The sequence below is a fragment of the Epinephelus moara genome, chromosome 5 (genome assembly GCF_006386435.1).
Source record: "Epinephelus moara isolate mb chromosome 5, YSFRI_EMoa_1.0, whole genome shotgun sequence".
NCBI lineage: Eukaryota > Metazoa > Chordata > Actinopteri > Perciformes > Serranidae > Epinephelus > Epinephelus moara.
The window spans coordinates 39214490-39225569 of record NC_065510.1 but is presented as its reverse complement, the minus strand read 5'-3'; positions in this window follow the sequence as shown (position 1 = coordinate 39225569).

Here is an 11080-nt window from a genome sequence, read left to right as displayed (position 1 = left end):
TCCACATTCACATACGACGTGCAAGGTACCCTGGGTGCGTTAGTTGTTGAAGTTCTGGGACACCATGTCACCTTCTTTCAAGATACACTTCCGTTTTCACAGGAAATTTAACGTTTACATACAGTCTCTTTCAAAACAAACGCACTACATCAGTACAACACCGCAAATTGACGTTTTTTTTCCTTCAACAACAAACACACATGGTTAGGTTTGGGCAACAAAAGGAAGTGGTTAGGTTTAGGAAAAAAGAACAGGGTTTGGCTTTAGAATCTTACTGAACACAAACACTGCTCTCTCGGGTAAAGGTCAGTGTTTGTTGGACCCATGCGCCACCCCTCCTGCCCACCCAACTTGCACTATCGCCACTTTAACCTTCGGCCTTGTCCCGCCATGTTTACCCCTGGCACCGATGGGCGCCGTTAAACTATAACGGCAACTGGCCGTGTATCATGCCAACCTTAAAGGGTGTCTTTGTTCCTTGGTTCAGCAAGTCATTGCCCAAGCGCCTGATTTCGACAATTTCGGAGTGAGACCGTGCTCACCAAGCCGAAAACCGGCTGTTGGTCAATGTCGGGTTGCCAGTGAGCATCTGTCACCCCAGTCCTTGCTGTGTGTCCCACACTGTCAGCCCTCATTGGCCCTTGTCTGCTTTTTTTTTTCCCCGGCTGATTCACTTTCTTGAGCTGAGAAGTGAGATAAAAACAAAGTTGTTATATTAGGTAAGGCTGTGCTTTATGTCTTCAACTTTGTGTTGTGTTGCTAATGTTCTAACTGGCTAATTACCACCTTGAACGTCCTGTCCATCTTCCCGTTTCCCTTTTTTAATGCAAATACCAACCATCGCCACCTGCTGGTGTGGATAGTTATTTCCTCTCACACAGGTGCAGAACGTGCGTGATGGTTGGCTATTGGTTGGTTTAGTGTCTTTGCAGTGTGTTTATATGCAACTTTTTCGCCAATACACAGGCAACGTGAGGCCACACTTGGACTTCGTCACCACTAGTTCTTTGATGTTGGTTGTTGGTACCTTAAAGGCAAGATAGCTTTACGAATTTTTCATGTCATTCAGAATTAAATTTACTATCAGTTTTACAACGACCAAGAATTAAGAAAATAACAACATGAACCGGCAATCAATTACTAAGGGTGCGGGGCAATTTTGCTCAAATGTTAACTGTAAATTATGTAACATGACTTGGCAATTTTCTCACTCTGCATGTGGGATCCCACTGCCTCCAATCCCATCATACAGAATTTGAAAAACTTAAAAATACACAGAGTCTCATATGCATTGCCTTGTATGAGCTTTAGCAATGTCACAAAATCTTGGTCAAATAGCCAAGTTCTGTTGAATTTGTGCTTTACCATGATGTCCTGGGTACAGTTACATCTAGCTAGGAGACAGTGAATCCTCTGCTCTGAGCAGAAACAAAATATGACTGTTGTCAGTTCTGCTATCCTGATCTACGTAGTGTTAATGCAAGAGACACTCAGTATTTTTTTTTTTTATAGATTATTTTGAGATTTTTGCCATGCAACATTAGAAAAAAGCATTTCATAAAATTCTATTTCCCGTGTCTTTGCATTTTTAGGACTTGTGAAAGATTGATTTAAGGCATGTTCATACCAGTTAAGGCCTTATTTTTAGATTAATAAATTCAATGCCTTTTAAGGCTTCTTAAGGATCCACAAAAACCTTGTTCTAGCTGCAGAAAATGTTTGACAATGTTTTTTTTACTCAAATTAGCTTATAAACAAACAAACACACTAGTTCCTTTTTCCAGAGTAGCCTATTCAACCACATGGCGTTTGAACAAATTCCATCTGTTGGCAGGAGATGTGGCTGAAAGCTCTGGACAAGCTAATGAGATTCATAAAATAATGATAAGATATAATTTGCCAAACTATCTCCAAGATCAAGAATGATATTTCATACTCAAATATCTTGGACCGACTCAACCTTTATCAAATAAACTGAACTAAATATACCTTGAAAATCAAACACACAGTATGTTACCAATACCATTACTCATACTAACAAGATAGCTGCAGAGAATCTCTGTTGCATGTCCCATTTTCTCCAAGAGGTAGGCTGCATCAAAAATCTAATAAAAACCCAACCTCAGCCCCATATGGATTCTGTCATTTTTCTGTGAGGGACTTAAACATGGCTAAGCCTATTAACACGACATTATTTAAGGATACATTTCAAAGCCATTGTTCCGTTTCTGGATCAGCGATTCTCCTTGTGCGGCCTGGTTTGTGCCAAATCTCTTGTATCCCGATCCCACAGAGATTTTTTTTGTTTTTTTCACTTGTTATGTACTCTTTTGTTTCATGCTGTGAGTCCTTTCAGAGTTGAGTCGACTCGCTGTCAGGAGCTTCAACATGACGTCAGGCTCACAGAGGAGGTCAATTAACAGCAAACTCAATCAGCAGAGAGACTGGGTTAGAATGAGAAGCAGCACTGAGTGGTGGGAGGCTGATGCATCTTAAAAGAAAGTATGAGAGAAAGTTTTTCTCTACATTTCCTTATTATCTTAAACAGAACAAAAAAACTAATACTAGATATCCTAAATAAAACTATTACGACTTTCATAGATGAGTCACCTAAAATATAAGTAGATTATCTTAGAGATAAATGATTCAGTTATTTGTTTTCTGTCTGTAAATCTTAATTAAAATGGTTGCAGTTAACATGATTTTGCAGGTTCTTCAAGGTGGCTGTTAAATTTAATCCCACCCAGGTGCTATTTTCCTAATGTTAGGTATTTTAAAATAATCTTTTACAGAAATCACATCCAAGAAACATTATTGTAATTACTGCTGGATAATGAAGCAACAACTTACAAAAAGATGTCTATTCCTGCCTCACTAATCACTATCAGTATTTGGCCCTGGTGATTGTGCAGTGTGGTCAAATTATTGGTGAAAAGTTCACAGTGCAATGTTTTCTTTTCCTACCTTGGCAGCCATGACCATAGCGGAGCCTCCCCTTATGCCCAGGATGGGGATGTGTGTCTGGGCAGAGATGAAGTCCAGGATCTGAGCGATGGCCTCTTGGTCTGTGTCATCACCGAACACTACGCCTTGCAGAGAGTTCCTCGTCATTTGTGCGCAGATCCGATTGATGATACTCTTGGGGTCTGTCTCATTCATTGTGACCACCTCGACTTTGGGAGGGTAAGGGATGTGGAGGAAGTCTTCTTTCTCAAGTCCAACCCCCAGGGTTACTTCACTAGAGTTGCCCACCAGGATGACAGCTATACTGAGCGAGTTGATCAGTTTGGGATTGATTGGGGGAAGAGCCGGCAAGGCAGGAGAGTACTGAGGAGGAATGGCAACGCCTCTCTGGCTGCCGCCTCCCCTCTGGCCACCTTGTCCCCCTGGAGCACCTCCAGGCCCAGTCCCTGGACCTCCACCCCTGCGAGACTCGCAAACGGGCAGAAGGAGTATTGAGAGTAGGAGCAGGGAGAAGGACAAGGAGAGGAAGGGCAGGGTCAGCCGAGGCTGAGAACAAAGATGATAAGAGGACTGGTCTGAAGGAGGAGGGGGAGGAGGGGGAGGATGATGAGGCGAGGAAGGGGAGATGAAGCGCTTGTCCTGAAGACGGGAGGGAGAAGGGTGGAGGCTGACAAGCATTGTGGAGGAGTGTAAATGCCGTCCCTGGAGGGAGAGAGAGGGAAAGAGAGACAAAGAGGCAATAAACAAAAACAAAGTGTAAAAATACAAGACCAATTTCAAACTTGCTGGCTCAATCTATATCTGCCAACATTAGCATATCAGAGATACATATCCATATATTATATGTCGGCTGATAAATAATCAGGAATTGCAGTCAGGGTTGGAAATTAGCACCAGCCACCATGCAGCAAAATGCTGGTAAAATATGCAAGAGGCTGCTAGATTTGCTTCACACACCAGGCAAAAACACAATGGTAATCTATTGATTGGATGCTCGATCTTGGAATCCACCAGCCACAGTGGCAGGTGGGAAGAAAGTGAATTTCCAACCCTGATTGCTGTACAGAAATGCCAAAGACATGTTTGTCATTATTTAGAAACAGTATCACCATTCCACAGTTTGTACACCAAAGAGCACTGACAGCCTTATTTTTTCAGCTGTAAAATGTCCTTCTCAGTACATTTGGTGGTCACAGTTACATAAATTAAAGGGGCTCAATGTGAAATTCAGAGTGCATGAGTTGTCTGAACAGTTGTCATCATGGAGGTGGCTGAGCCGGCAGCTAGCTGCTTATGGTGCGAACTCCATAAACAGCGCTAAACGACAGCAACAGTGCTGACAGAGCTAATGGTGTTAATCATGGGGGAACCAGATGGTGGGTGCTATGCTTCTGCAACAACGCCGCACAATACAACATCGTATTGTGGCAGACTTTGTAATATCTGCAAATATTGTATCGTTGTCAAAAGAATCGATTTCATATCATATCATGGTGATACTAGTGATTTACACCTCTACTGGAAAGATGGTCTTTTAATAAAACTGGGCTGTCTATGCCAAATACTTTTGAAATTGGTGCTACATGACCAGAGAAAACAGAGAAAAAGACTTGTGGCTCCAGAGGTAGAAAACCTACAGCTACCATAATGCATTGCACCACATCAGACCAAAAACTGCTCCTACTAGTAGGGTTGTCAAAAGTATCGATACTCTGAAAAGTATCGATACTCAAACGCTGTATCCGGATACAATACTAATTTACAAAAGTATCAATACTAACAGTGCAGGCCACCTCAGCGCCTGTCAGGTGCGCGTGACGGGTCCGACGGACACGGGCTGTGCAGGCAGCGTCTGGCAGACACAGAGCCTTCGCTGCAACCCGGCTTGTTGTCGTTGCTGTGCATGCATGCACACATTTCTGTTGCTGTAATATGGCCAGCGCAGCTGCAGGAGGGTCAGAGCAGCCAGTTTTGGTCAAAAATGATAAAGGAAAAAGCGCTCTTTGGAAATATTTAGTGAAGTGAGCACAGCACGCTGCAGACGGCAGGTACAGCCCCTCCCCTCACTAGCAGCTGAGCAGCTGGTGTCGCCAGCATCAAACTAAAATATAACTTCTAACGTTAATGTGGGAGCTAAGCAGAAAACTTTATCAGTCATGCCCGTCTGTAACATTAATAGACAATGTTAGTTTAACAGGACAACACAATTATGTGTGTCTGAAAAGTTATGTTAACTGTAAAGTCACAGATTGAAGCTGAAAAAACGTTTGGTTTCTCCCGTAACCCCTGGTTAGGGAGAAGATAGTGAGGTAGAAACAGGAGCATCCTGAGCCTAAACTACCAACTCTATTTGATCAGCAACGAAAATATGGTGCCAATTCACCAGAAGCACAGAAAATAAACAGGGCTGTAGATAAATACATTTGTATGGACAGATCTTGTTTCTGGTTGTTATTTATTTTGGGGGGATTTTTTGTTGTTATCATTGATGTTACTGTCTTATCTACTACTCTTACTACGACTGCTGTCTTGTATCTTTATTTAAAAAATGACATGCCTCTTAATTTTTTGCTGCTGTATCGAAAATGGTATCGAGTATTGAATATTTTCCTGGGTATCAATATTGAGTTTGAAATTTTAGTATCGTGACAACCCTACCTGCTAGTAGGTGACATTATGTGAACTTGTCTGTTTTACACAATGGCAGCTGCTTCGTAACAAACCATCTTGTATTACAGCAAACATTAAGCCAAAACATGTTTCTGAAAACATTTGAGGTGAGAAATAGCCAGTGCAGTAACACAATCTTGGTTTATATTTAACCAGCACCGTTTAGTTTCACTGTTTGATCTCAGTTCAGCCTCCGTTTCTACTATGTGGGAAACAGTACGGCGCCCACTTCCTCTTCACAAACTCTCACTATTACAGCTAAACAGAGCAAGCAAGTTTTACTGGGAAGGGCGATGAGCTAGCTTGCGGATACACGTTCTAACATGTATGCACAGCTGGACCAGTTTACCACAACAAACCATAGAGAAGCTCAGATTACAACGCGCACCGAGTGAGTGTAACTTTATCCTCTGTTCTAGATGCCATAACTCCACTTTATCTATAGCAAACAGTGGTTTGCTGTTCTGAATGTCGCGTACAGAACCATTAATAATTATAATTTCAACTTAAATAAAAATGCAAGGGATCCTTATCAAAAATGTTCGTTTATGCTATAAAAAACAACAACAAAAAATATTGGTTGGTGAATTATTGGTGAATTGTGAATTATTTTCTTTTTTTGTTGTTGTTGTTAAATCTCAAATATTGATATATGTACCTTAAGAATCTAGGAGACCCATAGAAGATACAGTTGCGCTATTTTAAACTTATCTAGCAAGTTAAATTCTCATCTACTTCATCTAAATTTCGGAGGGACTTTCACAAAAAGAAATGGAGCATACCACTCAATTTTTCATTCTGTATTAACTATCATTTTGTAATATTGAGAGGAATGGTTGTTACAAAAGAGATGAGCATCTGATGAGGATATTAATTTATTTGAGTTGCTGCAAAATACACTACATCTGCAATTGTCAAAGTGGGCAAATATGATAAAATAACACATGAAGTAAGAGCTAACTTATTTTGGATAAGGAATTTCTCAGTTTTCTAACATATATTGACGTAATACAAATTCTTTAATTTCTCGTTCTTCTCGTCTGATAGAGCCACACTGGGCAGAGCAAGTTTTACTAACTGAAAAAAATATTCTGTAATTATACCATTGCTGTTGGCTCCATGTTATGAATGACGCTAATAAAGAGTATTTTCCGGTATTGGTCAGGGTCTTAAGACATACAGATGACTCAACCCTTTAATTGCTGAACCAAGTGACCCAGATAGCACGGTATCAAACCATACACTGAGAGAGGCCTGTAAGCTCTCATAGAGCATCAAGTGACAACGCCACATCCATTATACTGTGCTGTGACTTCCTTGGAGGAACCCTGTGGCACACATCAAAGACAGAGCGGGAAGGAGATAGAGAGGTGTGTGTGTGTGTGTGTGTGTGTGTGTGTGTCAGGACAGCACTGGGTGCATTTTGACAGATTGACAGCCTCACAGCTTCATGGACTAGCTGCCAGGCTAAGTGACCATTAGACACTCAGACTGGGCTCCACTGAGTCTGTCTCTCCTTTTTGTCTCTCCCCCCGTCTCTTTCCCTCCCACACTACGTTTATTGCTTTTCTCCCTTTTACCCTCCAAACATGTATTCTTTCAGTTGCTCCCTCCAACCCTCTGAGATCCCTTCACTGCTCTTTGAAGTCAACTGAAGACCTATTATTTACTATTATTGCTATTATTTACGGCTCCTCTATTAGCAGCCGTGCAAAGAGCACATGGAGTAGAGTACAGAGGAGAAATGTTCACGAAAAAAAAGAAAGCAAGAGAGAGGCGGAGTGAAACATGTGAGCAGAGGGAGGTGACAGGCAGGGGAAACACAATTAGTCATAGCCTGATGTGAAAATTGTGGTTTCTTACTGTGTGTGTATGTGTGTGTGAGTGTATCGGGGGGACAAATTTGGGTATATTTTCTGCATAGATAAAGATGTGGAATCTTAATGAGTATATGTTCATGCTCATATTCTAAATTAAGCACGATGGAGCACTTTCAGAGAGGGATAAATGAAGGGCAGAGTAAAAGGCTTGCTCCTCTTCTTTGCTAGCACAACACCTTTGCTAATCTTTTATTTATCAAGCACCCCGTGTGTTGAGGAGCTGATCCAGTCAGCACCAAGTCCAAAGAAAACAAAGAGAGAACTTGGGAGGAGAACTGAAATCCGGCAGAGGCAGAAAACAGCGAGGAGTAATCTGTAAAACAGGGCGGGCAGAGAGTGAAGAGGCCTGAACTGTATTGAAAATAAGAAGAGGAGGAAATGTGATCTCCACATAAAAAACAGTTTGTCTAAAAGGTCTAATTACCAGAGGTTTGTCAGGCTTAATTGCAGGTGCACATGCTAATTGTAAACGAGCTGAATTTTCCATGGGGGCGCCACAGAGGAGCAGACAGATAGAGAGAGAGAAAGAGGGAGAGAGAGAGAGAGAGAGAGAGAGAGAGAGGGAGAGAGAGAAGGAGGAGGAGGAGGAAATGAGTGGGAGGAAGGCAGCAGAGAGAAGAGAAGAGGAGAGAGAAGAGTGGGGCGAGGGAAAGAATAAATAGAGACATACACAAAAGAGATGGAGGTGGAGGAAGGAACAGCAATAAGAAACCCAGAGGAGGGAGGGAGTGAGGGAGGGAGGTGTGGAAGGGCAATACAGCTGAGGAACGAAAGATGAAAAGAGGACATGATTAGCACAGGATGATAAAAGAAGAGTCAAGGGTGGGGAGGAGGTTAAAGAAATCTAAAGAAAAAAGAAAACTGAGCAAGGAAGAAGGAAATGATCTCAATCCACAGCGTGTTGCGGGAAAAAAAGGATGGAAATTCTGCTAAAGGGCTGATGAATCTACTGAGAGGGACACCAGAGGGAAACTATTAGAAAAAAATCTTTGAAAATAATGCAAGAAGTGTGACAGTGAACGAGGGAGCAGAGAGAGAGAGAGAGACAGAGACCCACTCGGATATGCGTTTCTGTATAACAGCAGTGCTCGGTTTCCATAGTAACAATTCAAATATGCCTCCACATAACACCCTGATGGACAGGAAGATACACACAACTCGCACTAATTCATGCAGCACACTTCACGCAGTGCGTGCCCTCTCCTAATAATACACAATTTACTTTTATCTAAGCTGGCGCATATTTCTGTGCCGACTCTCACTGACAAAAATAAAACGCTTGTAACATAAAATAAATATCACAGTGCCTTCGCACAAACGTGTGCATGCACACCCACGTACACACATACGAGTTAAGTTAATGCACTCCTGCAGATAGAGATGATCCACTGCTCCGCCTTTAGTGTACCTCACATTAAAAATGAATCTCCAAAAGGGCTACAGGCAAATAAACAGAAATAACAGGATGGAGGGAGCATCCAGCCAGCAAACAGGCGGAGCAGGAGCTGCTATGCATGCACTGTCATTAACAGCCCACCAATTAATAACATTTAAATGGAGGGTGTCAAGAGTGGATCATATGCTCACAGCGTAATAGGACAAAAGTAAACCACCTAACACTGCGTCAACGAATCAAAGTTGACACATGAATTTATGTGCTCTTGTGTGCCCATTACAGCACTTACACAGCAATTACAATAACATATGCAGCGCCAGGAAAACATGGATAAGTGGTGCTGAACAGCTACATATAACACCCACATGTAAGCATTGCCTGTATCCAGTAATTTACTGCAGACGTGACAAACCCTCTGCCCTGTGCTCCCATAAAGACACACATGCACCAGCACTGAGCTGGTCATGCAAATGGTTTGAATGCATGCACTGTAGGTCAAGCACTGTTTGGGTCAGACATCTGAGCGCTACTGTTGCATATATGGCTTCTGTTTTTCCAATATGAGAGGACATATGTGCCCTTACATGCAGAAATAATACACAATCAAGTTCATGTGCACACAGCAGGCTACAGGTCAGCCAGATCATGCCAATACGACAGAGGCATTAGTCATATCACACTTAACATTTACAAAGCACATTGATCATCGCAGTCTTTCAAATGGCACAAGCCACCAATAGAATAACCAGAGCTGCTTGAGTCGCGCAACTGCACACGCTCACACTCAAGGACTTCCAATCTGCCGATAAAGATTCCACACGATCAATCAAGCCATGAACCGTGGGCCTCAATCAACTTGTCCCCCACAGTAATGAATGTGTGCGGACTTTAACGATCAGATGTTTTCTTCCTGAATATTGCCGGGGATTACAGACTATAGTGTTTATACTGCAGAGGCTGAAAGCAGCAGGCTGACAGACATTAAAACTGAAACTGCCACGCTATTTAAAACACACGTAGGCCATCATTATCAGGCTCTACTATATCCCTGGAGACTTGATGTGGTGGGCTGCGCCATATAGCATTTGAAAGGCATTGTGGATAACATAAGCTGACAGGCATATCTATTACGGATCCCATTTACATTCAGTGGGTGGTCAGTTACAGGTAAGAGTGGTACTTTTGTCATCTCCACGAAAGCACACACTAACATCGGATGTGATTTCTAAATAAAAACAAATACTGAACAAAAATGTGCTTTAATACATTAAAAAAGGCATTATAACACTACTATAGCTTCAGTATATGCACACATTGTGACCTGGCAACTGTGAAAAAAAGAAAAATCTTTGAGAGTTGAGTGCTTTCATTTCATTCAAAAGTCTAGATTGCCCCTGGAGAGATGCCACAGCAGGTGACAATGTCTGACGTTTCTCTTACAACTCCAATACATCATCAATAATTAAAAAATAAAAAGTACTTTATACTAGAAAATAGTGGACTAGTTTTCCTTTACATACACCAAATGTTTCCTATGACAAATGCTCTTTAAATATAAGACTATTTCTGTTGTTTATTTAAAACAGTAAACAAGTGACAAAATAAGGGCATTATCTAGTGTTAGCACATCTTTCAAAATAATCCTAGCATAAAATGGTGTGTTATCTACATATTGGACATCTGTTAACTAAAGGGCCCTTTAAAAAACAGTACACCTAACCTAAAGTAACCTAAGCATCACAGCAGCAAATGAGCAACTGTCTGACACATCTCAGTGTGAAGAGGGGCCTTGAAAAGCTGGTATTTAACACAGATGAATAGAAAATGACTTAATGCATAGAGGCAGATCTTCCTATAGGCAACATAGGAAGCCACTTAAAGAGTGTGTGTGTGTGTGGGGGGGGGGGGGCTAGATCCGGCCCCATTTCTATATATATGTACATTTTTTTGACTTTCCCAGAGACAGCACCTGAGTTTGAGCAAAACAGTCTGTTTTATCTGTAGCTGTGACAAAAATGACTCAAAGATGAGGAGAGTTAGGCCCTCACTGTTTACTCCTATTCAATTAAGATCTGGCCGGTGAGTGCACAGCCAACACTCCTAAGTTTCAAATCACCTGTACCAGGAGACTAAAGATGTTTTTGTTTTCAGTGAATGACATTCTGACTGT